Here is a 15,886-nt window from a genome sequence, read left to right on the forward strand (position 1 = left end):
GTGTATTTCACGTTATACTCTTAATAGCTTTTTAAGAAGTGGTGTTAGTAACTCGTTTTTAAGATTTCATGCATCATTTAATAAATTCTGTAAAACTACTACATAGGAAATCTACTATTTAGAAAATTGAAAATCTTCTAGCACGAGTGTCATCTTGTATTTCACCTAAGAACTGGGAAAATACTCCCTGTGAGAACTGGCACAATTCCAATATTTTTCATGAGGATCATTATACCAGAAATATTGTTTTCCTATTAAGTCTATTGCAGCATTTCATACTGATAAACTTTAAGATAAAGAAAAAAGTCTGCTTTAAAAGCACTGATAGCAATGAAATTACATTAGAACAAGGCTGTAAATGTAAAGTACACATTTGAAGGTATTTAGAGAAGCGTTACTAAATGTGTGTCACTAAAACTAAAATCTTCTGCAAAAATATCATGATATCTACCCTCAATATTGTTCTCATTTCAACATGAGCTCCTCCATGATATTTAAATGCAAGATACTACTGTCCAGAGACTTATTCTGCAAGAAGAGAGGAAGCAATGAATACCCACACCGTAACAAGCTCATAAAATGGCTCTGTACTGACAGAAAACCCGTTTCCACTGTCCCACAAATAACTCAAATTATGAAATCATTTATTATTTCAGCTGCAAGAAGGGAGCATGCTAAAGTGCATTTATATTAGAAGGGGAAAAGTCGTAGAGTGAGTACTATTTAAGTGCAATTAAATTTCATTTCAGTAATAAATTAGTTACCATTGTAAACCCAGTGCTTTATATAAATATCACTGATGACAGTAAGTTAGAATGCATTTGTGTTTTATGTATATCACAGCAAGGAAGATAACAGTTCTAGGACATCATCTCTATTGAAGTCAAGTGTAAAATCAAGCAACCCATGTGAACAGTGGCTCTTGATGTTTCACTTATTAGTACTCAGGCTCTGCTATTTTTGGTTTGCAAGACGCTGCTTGAGACTAGAGCAGATGTTGCTTACCTTCTTCTAAGCTATAACATTTTAGCCCAGCTGTGTTTGAGTACACACATAGCAAAGATGATGAAAGGATTTGCTTCTATCATCTCTGGTTTCATATATGTATGGATAGCAGCGTTAAGTACCCAAAAAACTCAGAAAATAAGTCAGTCAGGAGGATAAATCATTGACTGGGGGCCAGGGAGCAAGTGCCATTGAGGACCAGTGCCATTTTCATCTCTTCAAAACTTCAGCCCAGGAGAGAGCTTGAGTGAAGACATACAGCAGAGGCAAGTTGGAGAAAGCTCACATTAGAGGTGGAAGAAACTATGGCAGAGAAAAGGCAATTGCAAGGGCGGGCTCCTGAACTTACTTGTTGCTCAGCACAGTGATTTTGTGAACCATGAGGAAGCACTGGAAGAAGAAATTTGGCACTGAAGTTAGCCAGTTTAAGCAGTTGCTTTGTAACCTGGATTATGCAGATTTTGAAACAGAGATATTATTTTTTGTTAATAAGCAACTGTCTGAAGAGCTAAAACTCTAAACAAGATTACCTGACGTGAGATACAGCTCTTGGGAAATCCAGCACTACTAGTAGCATTTACCAATTCACAATTGTAGAATTTTGTAGTAGTTTGACTTTGGAAAAGACTTTTAAAGGAACCTTTGAGAGTGGACTAAATGCTAAGAAGAACGAATAGACTAAAAAGTTGATAAAAAAGCAGCATTAAATTATTCAACAGCTACATCCTACATATTTCCACAGCACAATATAATCCTGATTTAGCTATGCTCCCATGGGTTGCCTCTGAATATATATATTCTGAAGTTTATAAATATGCTATGAAATATATTATTTTCAAGAAGTTAAGAATTAGAAACTGCCAGTAATTGTGTGCCCCAGGTCTGACAGCCTCTTCAGAGGTCATTGAGATCCCAGTCTAGACTCTCATGCCTTCAGTCCTCCTGGCTCACAGTGTTAGTGCTGGACAAAAAGCCTGCAAAGTGGGTCTTTTTTTAAAATTAACCAGTCATACCATGTTTTAGCATAGGAAAACCTAGCAGTATTTGGTATGTCAGGCTTCGTAGCCTGAAAGTTACCTCCAAAAGGTAAGCCTTAGGTAACAGGACAGAAAGACCATTTGAGGCCAGAGATGCAGACATAGCTTTGACAGAGATTTATTTAATGCCCAGAGCAGTGAGATAGCTCACCCATCAGCAGAGCTGAGAAGGTGTGGGCAAGAACATATGCTCCATCATCTCAAAGAGATGCTCAGCTTGCCTTTTGGTTTCCCACCACACTGCCAGCAGTCGTGTTTTCTCAGGCAGAGCATGGCTCAAAGCTCTCAAGGAAGCAATTTTATCCACTCTCTTCCCTGAAAGGGCCAGTGCCTTAAAGGCATAATTAAGTCCTAAGTACATAATATTTAGTGACATTTAGTGAAGCATGTCATCTCTGGCAAACTGCCATTGTAGAAGAAACAGCAAACAGACAAGTGTAGTTGCATTGTTTTCAGTTGGTTTGTAATTTTTTGTAATTGTATTGCGAGCAAACGCAGAAGGAAATATTAGATGAAATACACTGGTGAACATACTAAATTATATTGATGCAGTGAAAAGAATTAATACATTTTTGTAGTAAGCAATATTTGATGACAAAAAAATCTATTAAAAGCTACAGAAAATGCCTTATTTCTGCTACCAACACTTGTATAGTTTGCACTGCTCATGAGTACAGAGCTTGGCAAATAAAACAATTGTTACAAATTCAGAGCAACACCACAGTGTTGGTTCAAACAGCTCAGCTTTGGATAAAATGGACCTTTCCTCAGCCCTGCCTGGCCTCACACACGCTTCCCCTTCCACAGAAATTCACCATAAAGAATCAAATTTTCGCTTCCCCTTAAAACAGCAGGAGATGGCATTACTGGGCAAGAATGGACAAAAGAAATGTGAACACCTTGCCACGTGATCTCCTTGCTCCCATGCTACACCGTAGCAGCTGACAGCAATACTTGGTCATAATGTCTAGGAAGGGGCAAAAAAGAAAACTCAGAAAATAGAAAAAATAATGAGAGAAGAATGTGGCAGTATTTAACATTTAAAATGTTCTCCAATTCAAAGCCAGTAAAGGAGACCATGGAAATGGTCAAAAGGACATCATATTTAACCAGGAAATTCTGTTCAGGAAACAGGTATTCCCCATTAGAGGTTACATGAATAAGCAGGTCTCCTTTTTTGCCCCCTCATTTTCAAATGAAACCTAACAGGCTTTAATGAAATAATTTCCAGCTGAACACCCTAGGCTGCCCCTAGCCCTTTAAGTCAGCCCTCCTATACCCAAGAGCCTGCCTGGTGAACAGGAGTTAGCTGCTTTGCCTGGACATGCAACTAAATCCCTGCAACTACCCACAGGGGTTTCAGAATTGCTGCTTGAGCCACTGGTCCTGTCCCTCTGCTCTAACTCCTGGAGAACATCGTTTTCAATGAAGGTGCTGGACTTTGTAATGCATACACTACAGTATAGGCTATATTGCTGTCTGCTAACTTTAATAAGACAACAATAACCTTCAGTAAGGTGGAGAGCAACACCATAAATTGGCAAAACAAGATTCATCAGAGCTCATCTGTTAAAGCAAGGCTTCCGCATTTGGTAACAAGAACATCACATTACTAAATGCAAGTGTTTTCCAAGCTTTTTAAGTAATACATGTCTTTGAAAGAACAGAAAACAGTATTTCATCTCAATGACAGCAACCTCCAGCCTTACTGTGCCAGATATCCTCTGCAATATCAAGTTTATCTAAACTGAGCTAACATGGATGTAAAGTTGTGCTTAATTTTACAGTCCAAGGAATTTCACCATCAAGCCATAGTCATAGCTCTGCCAGAAACTCTGCTCGCCATGTAATGCAGGATGAGGGCAATCTCTTATCTCCAGAGGCCAGGCTGGAGAGGCCAAACAGATGAACCCTGCAATTTTGCATTGTGTTTGTTGTGCAGTTAGTAGATTTTACACTTACATTCTTCCCCCTGTGGCATGTGATTCTTTAGTGTCTTTAAGATTGCACAAAAGGTTTCATCCACAAGAATTAGTACATTCTCTTTAGCTAGTTTTTAAACATTGAATTTTACTTTTATTTATTAAAAAAAAGAGAGTGGTAACTTACACTGATGAACTAAATTCAACTATCCTAGTCCAGCTAGGTGTACTGGCTGTTAAGACACTGTCTCTCAGGCTTCTGGTTCACCTGTCATGGTCAAACACCGATAGTAGTATGAGGTCCAATGCTAGTCTGACTTCTCTGCATTTTTTAAAAAATCCTAAGCATAAAATCAGAGTAATGGGAAAAAGATTGAACTAATTTTTCAAGAGTATGCTTGCTGGCTTAATCATTGAGGTACTATTTTCACCTCAGAATTGAGCTGGCAGACATCCCCAGTGTGGAAAGTAACAAGCGAAGAGGATCCTATAGCACAAGAAGTAGATAAAATTCTTCCACCTGTGCCAAAGCAAAGATCATAAATATTTTTCACTGAAGGATTTTTGTGGGTTTTTAGAATTTTTAAAAAGCTGTTTTAAGTGAATTTTACCTTTGAGATCTGGTCTGAGCATGCTTAATTTACTCTACCAAAGTCACCACATTTTTATTGTAACATCTGTCATTGTTGCCCTCCGCCCCCTAGAAAAGTAATTTTAAGAGTGTTTGACACTTTGAGCCACACTTTCAATTTTGCCTGAAAATGACCAAAACCCAGAAGAAATTGACAGAAGTGTTTCAGCTGTTAAAAAATGCTTTCCATTCTTCAACATAGCTTCAACAGGGCTCAGAAAAAGATATATTTAACATTGCATTACATGCTGCAGTCAGCTGCTAATTTGCAGTAAGAAGAGATTTCAGCACAAACTATGCAGTTATTGACATTCATTCCATCAGAGAAGCAAAAAGACTTCTTTTAAGTGGTTAAATACCTGCCACAGCTCTCACTTCGAATACAGGATATATGCAGGTAACTGCTGCCCATCCATCTGGAGGTAGAAATCAATGAGGAACCATTAAGATAAACTTAAAGATATATATGTGGCCATATCAAAAAAGGATACAGGAACTGAAGCTCTGGGCTGAGTATTTAGAGCAAGGTTGTTTTTTTGGGGGGTTTTGTTTGTTTGTTTTGTGGTTTTGTGGTTTTGTTGGGTTGGTTGGTTGGGTTTTTTGGGGGAGTGCTGTGGGTTTTTTTTTGTCTGGGATTTGTTTTTTCTCTCTACATGTACTTATACAGCATCCTTGCAGGTGCAGGTGGGGGCTTCCTGTCACCCTGCTATGGCACAGCGCCCAACACTTCCACTTCTGCCAGTGAAAGGATGGCTGACACCATCCAAGGTCTACATCTAATGGCTGCAGCCAACCTCACAAAGTGCCTTCAAATCCCAAGAATCGGCACCTTCACTGTGGAAAAGGCACTCAAGATGCTATCTCAGCTGCAGGAAAGTGTGGAAAGGGAGCCACATGTGAAGGATCACCTGAGTGATGATAACAAGGAGGTTTGATTATGCAGCTTAGCACTCAAACCATCTGCATAAGGCTGCTGTAAAGAGAAAGCAGCCCAAATGCTGAAATTTTAGTTTTCTTTACCAAAGCACGCCCCTAGCACTACAGAATCTTACTGGGATACACAGGGACAGTTCTGTGGCTTGCTAGCCTGCACGTTACCAACATGCCACAAGCCCGCATTTCAGTGTGGTATTAATGCACCTGTGAGCATCATGAAATATGGAAATTGTTATTTCATTATTGAGTGCTGGTCACACCACCATCTGGGAGTACCTGAAAAACCTCAAGGGCTGTAGACTAGAAACAAAATGCACAAAAAAAACCCCATGTTTTACAAGTAGGACAAAATGCTATTAAAAGATACCAGCTTAGCAGTGACTGACATCTTAATACTGTGTAACAGCTTTTTGTAACTCGTAATTATATATTTTCAACCTAAGCAAGTTTGCTTTTAGATGAGTGAAACTATATAGCACAAGTACAAACAGTAAAGACATGCTTAGAGAAGATGGTTTGTCCTTTCTGCATGAGCAGTGTTTTTTGTTTCAGAAGTGACAGTGCTTTGGGTACGACAGGGTACTGGAATTTAAAGCTATAAAACCACAGGAAAAAATTAGAACCACTTTGTGCCTAAAATAAATATCTAACTTGCTTCATTAAAGACAAACCCAAACCAGCAAACATAATTTTGAAATAAAGCACTTGCTTAGGGCACATAAATGAACGGAAAACAGATGGTGGACGAGGTTTTAGGCAGCAGGCTTGAACCTTATTATAAAAAAGTATTGGATAAAAGTATGTATTTTTTTGCAATTTCAGTGATCAGGCATCTAACCTGGTTCAGGTATGGGGTACAAAGCTCCTGTTGGGTGGCCTTGCAGTCTGTTTTCAAGCACAGTCCGCAAAAGTGGGGGGGAACTGAACAGAACACCTTGGTTTGACTTTCTGTTAGACAGACACCTGTCCCCTTCTGGCAAAAGATCAAACAGAAAGTCTCAGTGTGAAACAGCACGTTTATCGCTTCTCTGCATTTAGCAATTGCAAGTCACAAAAAAGCACTGTTTTATTATAGTCTAAGGGAGCGCCTGAGTCTTTATTCTCTGCACTCCAGCTGCAAGGCAGGCAGAAAACCCACTGAACCCCAGTCAGTTCCATCCAACAGTGAAAGGTCTTTTCTGCTCCTTCAATGCAGCATGCAGCACTCCAAGGCATTGCAGGCGTGCTTCTGACTGTCAACAACTACTGAAAAGGAAGGAACAACTCCAAAGGAAGAGCTGGGGAAAACTGGGGCATGAAAGACAGTCCTCCTTCAGCTAGGGGGCCAAAGTCCACCTAACAGGTAACCCCAGTAATGCTCCTCCACAGCCCTGCTGCTGGGAGCACAGCGCTTCCCTTCCTGCCCCAGGCGGCTGTCCTCACAGTTCCTGTGGCACAATGAGGCTGCACAGCAAGTGTTTCTTCTCTGAGAGAAGCAGCTCCCACACCCATCTCAGCAAGTGGTACATACACAATTAAAATGAAAATGTACATCTGACTCACTGAGCGTGCCCCGCAAAACTTGGTGGTTGGCCAAACAAGCCTCTGGAACCCACCACCAGCATTCCCATTCGGTTTGCCATGTGGCTGTGTGAGGGAGGGATGCAGCTGCCTCTCAGAACTGACCCAACCAGATGATGTCAACTCCCAGCCCACCACTAATGCCTTCACTTCAATGTTTTGCAGTGAAGGTTTGGAGTCTCTTGCTATTGCTCTCCCTCTGCTTTCTGGGGTTCTGGAGCCCCCAACAATTCCTCAATATAAAGAAATCTTTTTAGTGCACCATCTATTTCATACTCTAGATGGCAAGTTCTCTGGGAGCAGCAACTGTTTTTTATTCCACATTTCTGCGTTAGCAGCACAACAGGCCTCTGCTTGCTGGATCATACGGCATTACTATTTTAACATAGTAGTGAAACTAATATCAACAGGAGTTTTGCTACAAACCTCATTTAAAAAAAAAAAATCAGGATTTTATTCCTACTGTTCAAAAGAAAACAGACAGCAATTCCTGCTTTTCACATAAAACTTCCAAACCCAGAGGGCAATTATTTCATTTATTACCCTTTGTCCTATCCAGGATAGAGGAGATGCTGCTGAATTGCTTATCAGAATTAGTGCATTCCAGTGAATTAGACATAGTGAATGCTGTAGCTGCATTTGATTTCCGTTTAATAGCTTTGGATGTTACCATTTGGTATTCATTTCCTTCTTTTGTTGTTTTATGTATTTTGTCACAGTTGGCATTTACTTCTGTGGTACTCGACTTCACAGTTCAATACAAACAAAAAAAATACAGTGTGACAAAACCAGTGCTCTAATATTTTAATGGTTCAGGATATATTTGCACTTTTCTTCCATCTTTACACTGCACAAGTATCTCTGCAGTATTTATTATTTCCAGTGACTCCAAGTGCTGGAATTGCTAAACCTTTTTCTAACCTTCCGCTTTCGTACCTTGAATTACTTTCCTCCTTCCTGAAGTAATCCGGAACTCAGAAGGTCAGCCATGCATATTATATTGCAAGGCTTCTGGTATTTCCTTCCTTTGAAGGTGTAGGTTAAAAGAAAACAAAACCTAAGCCACAATGACAGTTCAAATACAGAACTTTTCATTTACTTTCCCCTTAGCTCACATGGCTTGCAAGACTGAAACAAGCAGAACCAACACCAGTAAAATAAACAGTTCAAAATCTTTAAAGGCAAGAGATAGGCAGGCCAGTTTGCAGGTGCCACAAACAAACTAAAGCCATCCATGACTATTTTGCTAAAAGAATTCTTCCTTTGCCATACAAAAATCCTTAATCTTCACCTAACATCCAGCCACAGTGCAAGCAATAATACAATTTTTCCACTATTCATTCAAGCCTCAACAGCATTATATACTTGCATTTCAATATACTTATATTAGTCCTTTGTATTTTACTTATAATAGGGCAACAAAACAGTAGGGAAGTGAATCTTCAGAAGAATAGTGAGTGCATATAAGCATTAAGACATGATGTTTTTTTAAACTGTTTCCATCACCTTCCTCCCCACCGTAAATCAACAACTTGATTATGGAATAATCTCCAGTTTTTCAGGGCTCATGCTCCATCAGTAGTTAGAGCACTAATTAAAGACTTGCTCTAGTTTTAGCCAAGCTTCCAGGGAAAACCAGAATTCCAGTATAAGTTATGCTCTGAGTTCAGTGACCGTTCACCAGAAACCATCCTGTAAAAACGCTATATTAATTCAGCTTGTCACATTCTAAACTATTTTCTCTCCTTCTCATGGCCTAAACAGCCCCCCGGGCCTGGGCAGCTTTCTTCAGCACCACACACAACTGCAAATACTCCACACTAAGCCACCTTACGCCCGGGCCTGGTGGGACATCCATAGATAAGTCAGTTAAGACATGCACATAAGAAGGAAGTTTAAGACTGACTCCTTGAATAAATGCTTTGCAGGTTCACCCAAGCCTTCTGCCTCATTCTGTAAGACACAGGCGTGCCATCTACCTGTGGCCATTTGAAGCCAACAGACCTAAGTCAATGATACCCCAGAAGGGCACCACATTGTTACTGGATCAGAGGATCAGCAGCAGGGTAAACTTCTGAGAAGGAAGGTCAGCCTGCTTGCTGCTCAAAGTTAGTGAATTTTAGTGAAGGATGCATTTGGGCCCAGCACTGACTGACACGAAGGCAATCCTGTGAGTGCCAGTAGATTCATCCTATTGTTTTTTAAATCAAGTATATTGTCCAAACCCTTTGCTCATATCTGACCTAGAAAAACCTTGCTCATTTGAAGATTTTAGAGTACATCTTCCTAATTTTCAGTACATCTTAAATACACTTATTTATATCAAAGCTATATTCTCACTCCCCCCCCAATTCAATGTCAAAACTGATTAACATTCATTGTCATCTAATCGGTTATATTTGTTTCCAGTTATTGCATTCCTAAATCAACTGCTGTTGGCTTGTATATTCCCACTTTTGCATTTTTCTATATTGCATTGCACCTGCCACTTCGGAAGAGTGATTACTTAATTGTGAAGTAAAAGATGATTATTTAATATTATAGCTAGGAGGAACAGAGTTACTTGGTCGCAGATTAATAAGTACCCTGACTTTTACAGTTAGCAATTCAATTCATGTTAAACATGCTTTGTCATCTTCTGTACTAAGGTCCTGAACCATAGAAGGAAGATATATTACGCTGAGAATTTGTAAATGCCACTGGCATATTTTAATTCTCCCCTCACCTCCTTCAGTGGCCTACTTAACATTTCCATCTTCTGCAGTGTAGTAATTTGTTTTGTTTGTTGTGGAGTGGGTTTTCCTGTTTGGGATTGGTTTGGTTTTTTTTCCTGAAATGCATTTTAGTGTCTCAATGTTACAATCCTCATATTTAAAGGATGCAGACACAAATACTTAAGGAAATTGGAAACATCTACAGCTCATTCAGAAACCTTTCATTGGCCACAAAACACCTGGTGCCATAGGCTGACCTGAGAGGGGCATTGCTTTTTTAAGCCTCCTTAAAACATGAAATTTGTCACTCAGAAAAGACAGAGGTAGACACTAAGATATATTGGGTCACTTCTACAAGCAGCCATCCATAGAGAAACACAGCTACCAGCAGCCTGGGGCACAGCTATTGCTTTCCTTGTACTTCTAGCCATTGCACCCCAGCTGTGCTACACATCTAGAAGGAAACCAGAATTTTGCCACATATATTTTCTTCTTTTTCCTTGTTTAAATACAGTGATGACCAATTCATCTTCTAATTCAATCATCCAGTGGTTAGCTTTTCATCATACGTATTTGGAAGTTTCTGCAGATTGTTAGTCCATACCTCTAACATGTTCAGGTGTCCCTGATGGTTTGGTGTGTGGTGAAGTATTTCAGTGTTGCTGTTAAATGATATACTTTTCTTCAAAGCAAGCTAAAAATTTGGTACATAGGGTGAAGTCTTGGATGCAAGTGCTTTAGGTTAAGTATATGAGCTCGAACCTTGGAGAAAACAATACTACTAGACTGACCAGAGGTGAAATTTGTGCTTTGACTTACAGGCAGTGCATAAGATCTTTCACTGGCTCATGTAAATACCTACCTAAGGAATTGGCAAACTGTAAAATAACACCTTAGTTGATTTTGTTAGTTTTCAGAAGTAGACTCCTAATTTGACTTTTTCTGAGCAAATAGATTGTAGGCTGATGATTTAAAGCATCATTGTTAGGAGTTCGAGAGGAAATCTGTCTATGATGGAAAATTTTACACTCAAAACTTGTTTATCTCAAGTGCCATTGCAAGCTAACCAGTTGACTGGGCTATTCATTCTTCTTGTTCTTCTTGTTGCTAAATATTCAGTTACACGAACACAACCACTCAAGTGCAGACAAGCAAGGATACACAAGACACACCATCAGGTTGTCATAGGCACACACATCTGGTTCACCTAACCTGTAATTGGCAACATATAGGAGATTCAGGTATTCAGTAAAAACACTACAGCTCTAAGCTTTCCAATGCTTGGAAGACTTACTCCTTAAATACTTAAACGCCAATGTAGTCTTTCACTCCTGTTCTTTCTTGAACACGCAACCTGCTATTCACTCTCATCCTCCTCTCTCCACCCCCACTGGGTTTTGAGATCAGAGTCATGGTCCTCACACTTCTACTGGATGGCATTTCATACCCTGTTGTGAACAAAGCCTAGAGCTTAGCCAAACCTGAGAGATCCTTGTTCAAATAACCACTTAGTTTTCTAAACAATGACAATTGTCACGTGTGTCTTTCCCTCACACCTAGAAGTCAAATGGAGTAGATTCCAGTATTTTAAGTTTTACACCCATAGGAGTACTACAAGAAAAGCAAAATATTTCTTTAAAGTGGACTACGAGCACAGTAGTTTTCAGGCCAAAAGTCAGTTTTTGAAAGTGCTGAGAACAGTAGACCGGAAAGAAATCATCTGGTGTAATGTTAGGTCAAATGACATCTACCAACACAATTACTGTTTCTTGAGGGGAAAAAAAAGGTTATGTACATTCATATTTTGTTCATCCAGATGACAGGTCCTGTTTAGCTGTCAAGGTTCCATACAATGAATCTCTTCTTAAATAAGCCACTGATCATTACTTGATTACCCATTACCATGTAAGTGAATTAGGGAAACAACACTAAACATTTAATACAACAAAATAGATTAGCAATTAAATGCACCATTGTTCTATTGACTTGTTTTCAGCAAGCTTTCTCAAGACTTTTAAAAAATAACTGTATAACACTGCTGTTTATAGTATTCACTTTGCTTTTTATAAACAGGATAATATTTCACTATTTAATTATATTGAAGGAACCTGAAATATGTGATTAACACTATTAAAAATAACAGCCAAATGGATCGAATGCACAACTTTGTTTATAGCTGAATATTCAAAACCTGGAAGAGTACTGCTCATTATGTTTACCAATAACTACAATATGTAGTTATGAGAGGAGCTAGTACCATCAGTCCTCACAAGGATTGCACAAGTAGACTAAATCTGTAAAACATGCAACTCTTGTGCAATGCTTTCTTTTAACTTCCATTAAAAAGTATATGCAACATATGAAGTGATTCTGTAATATGCTCCTCATCTTTTATTATTAAAAACATTAAACCATTGAGGAAGTTCAAGGCTTATATTTTTACTGTGCAGAGTAAATGAGCCTACACATGCCTCTGGTATCCCATAAATTCACTGTATAAAACCTCTACAGGTTGAAACCAGGTGTTCAAGTCTGAAAGAATTATGCAGCAATATCAGTTAGATATATTCACTCTAATACATAAAGTGTCTTAAAAATAATATCTGCTAGTGTAACGCAGGGATTATAAAATATTTTCCACGCTTCTCTGTCTGTTCAGTGCTTTTAAGTGCCATGTAACCATTTTTTGCTTAAAAAGAAGGGAGGAATCCTTGTTTTATTAGCTGTGATTTTCTATGTATTCGTTCACTTAATTGCATAATTCTGTTTGTAAAACTATGGTTTAAACATAAGGGCACCAACTCACCAAAAAAGCATGCACTGAATAAACCACACAGTCACTGCTTAATTACTTGAACAAACTTGATAAATATTGGAGGGCAGATAGAAACCTGGACTCCCTCATGCACTATTCCTCTGTGAATTTTTTTTTTTTTCTTATGCCACTGTCATAGACTCTAGTGGCAAGCCAACCCCATCACTAAACTTGCCAGCTCTTACAGGGGCCTTCCTACTTTTATTTTTTCAGCTTCCTTTACCCATTTATTATTTTTATGCAGGGAAGGAAAATATGGGTGTCTACCTTAACAACCATGCTAAATAAAATACACAGGGGCAGTAAAAAAACCTTGTCTTAAACCTTGGTCCCACTGCAGGCAGAAGTAAGACTTTTACTTACTGCAAGGTCACGTTCTTACCCCATTATCCTTGTTACCACTATACAAGAACAGATGCCAATAGCAGGTTTGGATGATTCACAGGACAAGCCACAGCAGGGACACGAGCAGAATGACAATGCCATGTCTGCCTCAAGTAAATACAAACAAGGGAAAGGGAAAACATCTGGGGAAGAAGCATTTGTTCTACATGACAAACAGAAGGTCTCTGCAAGGAGCAGAGAGGGACAGTACATGCTTTATCATGGGGAAGCGAAGTCGCAAAGTACAGAGCAAGCTACACTGCTTACCATACTATCTGCCTACCAAACCATAGGAAGTGCTGAATAGGGCAGTTAATTAGCCATCCAGACAAAGCTCCCTCTTTCTCTTGTGCAGTCATAGGCAGTAGCTAGCACGCACATTTAGCAGACCAGCCTTGCTGAGGAGCTGCCAGCACCTTTCCCATGCCCTGGCAGTGGATGCTGAGTGCAGCTCCTCACTGCCCACTCCTGCTGAGCAGTGGATAGAAAAATAAGAGCTGGTGCCCTTTTTCTAGAGGTTAGCCAACCTTGTATGCATACTCCCAAGCAAAGCTCCTTCTTCAAGTTTCTGCCTTACATATGTGGGTGAAAATGACTTAGCAGAGGGCATATTACACCATATTTACGTGCTCTTGGCTCTGTTCAGCTGTTGATGTAAAGAACACATGAAACACCAGCTCACATATCAGTCATTACCATATGACCAGACCCCTCCTAACCTGCTAACACAAACTGCTTTTAGTATACTCGTCTCTACGACAGTTAAAGTATAAGAGAAATTTTTTTTCTAGACTTTTGTTGTTTGCTGCTTAAGTAACAGACACGTACAGTGTTTCTTTGCTAAGGTGCACGCTACCATATTGGAGCAAGAGTGCTATTACTCACGTTTATGTCTGAGATGACCCTTTTATTTCCACAAAAACATTTACATCTGTCATAGGAAAGTACCACATGCCACTGAAACCACCTCCACTACTTCTGGCTTTCACTTCAGCTTAGTAAGAAAGACGAAGCGAACACCAAAGCTTTGACACTAGTGACCAAGCTAAGTTCAGCCACGTACTCTTGCTCCCTTTTAATCTAGTAACCACATCTGCAATTTTACATCTTAGATCCATCTCCTCAGGACATTATAGCCACATGAAGTCCCTCCCAGCTTCCAGTCAACGCTGGGCAAACAAGAGCAACTTTCCAGATTCTCCAACATGGTGGGATCCTGCTTCCCATTGCAACAGTGGGACTCAGTTAAATGCATTTGCTGGGGATGGGAAATTATGTTCCAGGGTAGTGTAAAATATTTTTCTATGGTCATGTAATTTCATTTCAGCCTACATTTAGCATACAAGTGCAGGTCAATATTACTGAAGAGCAAATAATAGAAAATATATCGTCCCTAGGCTAAGGGCATTCATGACCATCTTTTAGTAAAGCACCTTTTACTGGAACAAAACAGACAGTTGAGCAACTCCCACTTGTAAAGTGTGAGACAAAAAAAGAATGATGAAAAACAAGGTAAATAACTGGTCTTGTCATTATGCATTATAGTTTATCAAAGCAATTAGACAACATACACAGAAATGGAAATGTATAGATAATTTAGGGAGAGTAAAACATGAAAAGGTTCACAAGAAAAAAAATTTTTAAAAAACCCACAAACCACTACAAAGTATGGTTAGTCTGACAATTACAACTCTTGTTTAACCAATTAGAAAAAATATGAAAATTAGTTTCAAAGAAAATTAATTTGAAAGATATCAAAGAAAATAAAAGATACTTAAGAGGGGAGGAATATCTAAACAGGGATCCACACTATTATATATTACCATTGGACCATGGCTTAAACCTAATTTAGAGTCCTCCCTTGCTACAGGGCTCCTAGCATTATTAGAAAACCAAACTGGGAAGCCTATCTCCTTTACAAGTCCTTGGAATAAGATGTCCATAGTACCCAAGAGTTCCAATATGTTTAAACTAAAGGGATTATTTATTTATCATTGATTTTGAATGAATAGCAATCAAGCAGGCTTTAAAAGTAAGCCTTGCTGGACAAACACAAATGACATTTCAGTAAACTTTTAAGGTGTTTTACAATGCCTAACAGAAAAAAAATTAATTTCCTTTTAATCTTAAAACATCACGTTATGTTTTATAAACACTGAAGAGAGATGATTCTGTCAACAGTAAAAAAGTAATCTTCCTTTCCTCTATTCTACTTTTTTGTTTTCTCCCATAGTAGATGAGAGAACAAATACATTGTAGAGAGTAGGTGTTTATGACTAATCTTACCTTTTCCCTCTGGTCACAGGACATGAGGATACATTGCCTTTTTCTTCTAGCTGCAAAGGATTTCTTCGTACAAGGACATGGTCACTACTGTTCATAGGAAGAATTATTATCAAACATAATGATTACACAGGGTGAACAGGCAGGCTGGGGCTACCAACGCTTTGTTCTTGCTCTTGAAATGGTCTTTGTTAATAATAAAATTAATTATCTAAATTGATTCATAATAAAGATAATCTTCCTATCAAGATGGTTGGTTTCCTTCCCTTTATTCTTTTAGTGCAAAAGAAACCTTTTTCCACTGGGCTATTTACTAATTATGAGCAATTAATCATTAGTCTGAGAGTTTGTAGTATGGGATTTTGAAATATTAAAATTAGGAAAAACTGAGCATAACATTTAATTGTTTGGATATATTTTTCTGCACTTATCAAAGTCCTCCATAGTTGCTTGGTTTTTAATCAGATGCAATTCAAAGAGGAGCCACAGCAACTAATGCCAGGCTCAGGTCAGATCAGGTCCAATTTCTTTTTAAAGATACTGTATAATCATATTTATTCTAAATCAGAAATATGTTAAATCTGGAACAGAACTAGAAT

The sequence above is a fragment of the Phalacrocorax carbo genome, chromosome 5, assembly GCF_963921805.1.
Source record: "Phalacrocorax carbo chromosome 5, bPhaCar2.1, whole genome shotgun sequence".
Lineage (NCBI taxonomy): Eukaryota > Metazoa > Chordata > Aves > Suliformes > Phalacrocoracidae > Phalacrocorax > Phalacrocorax carbo.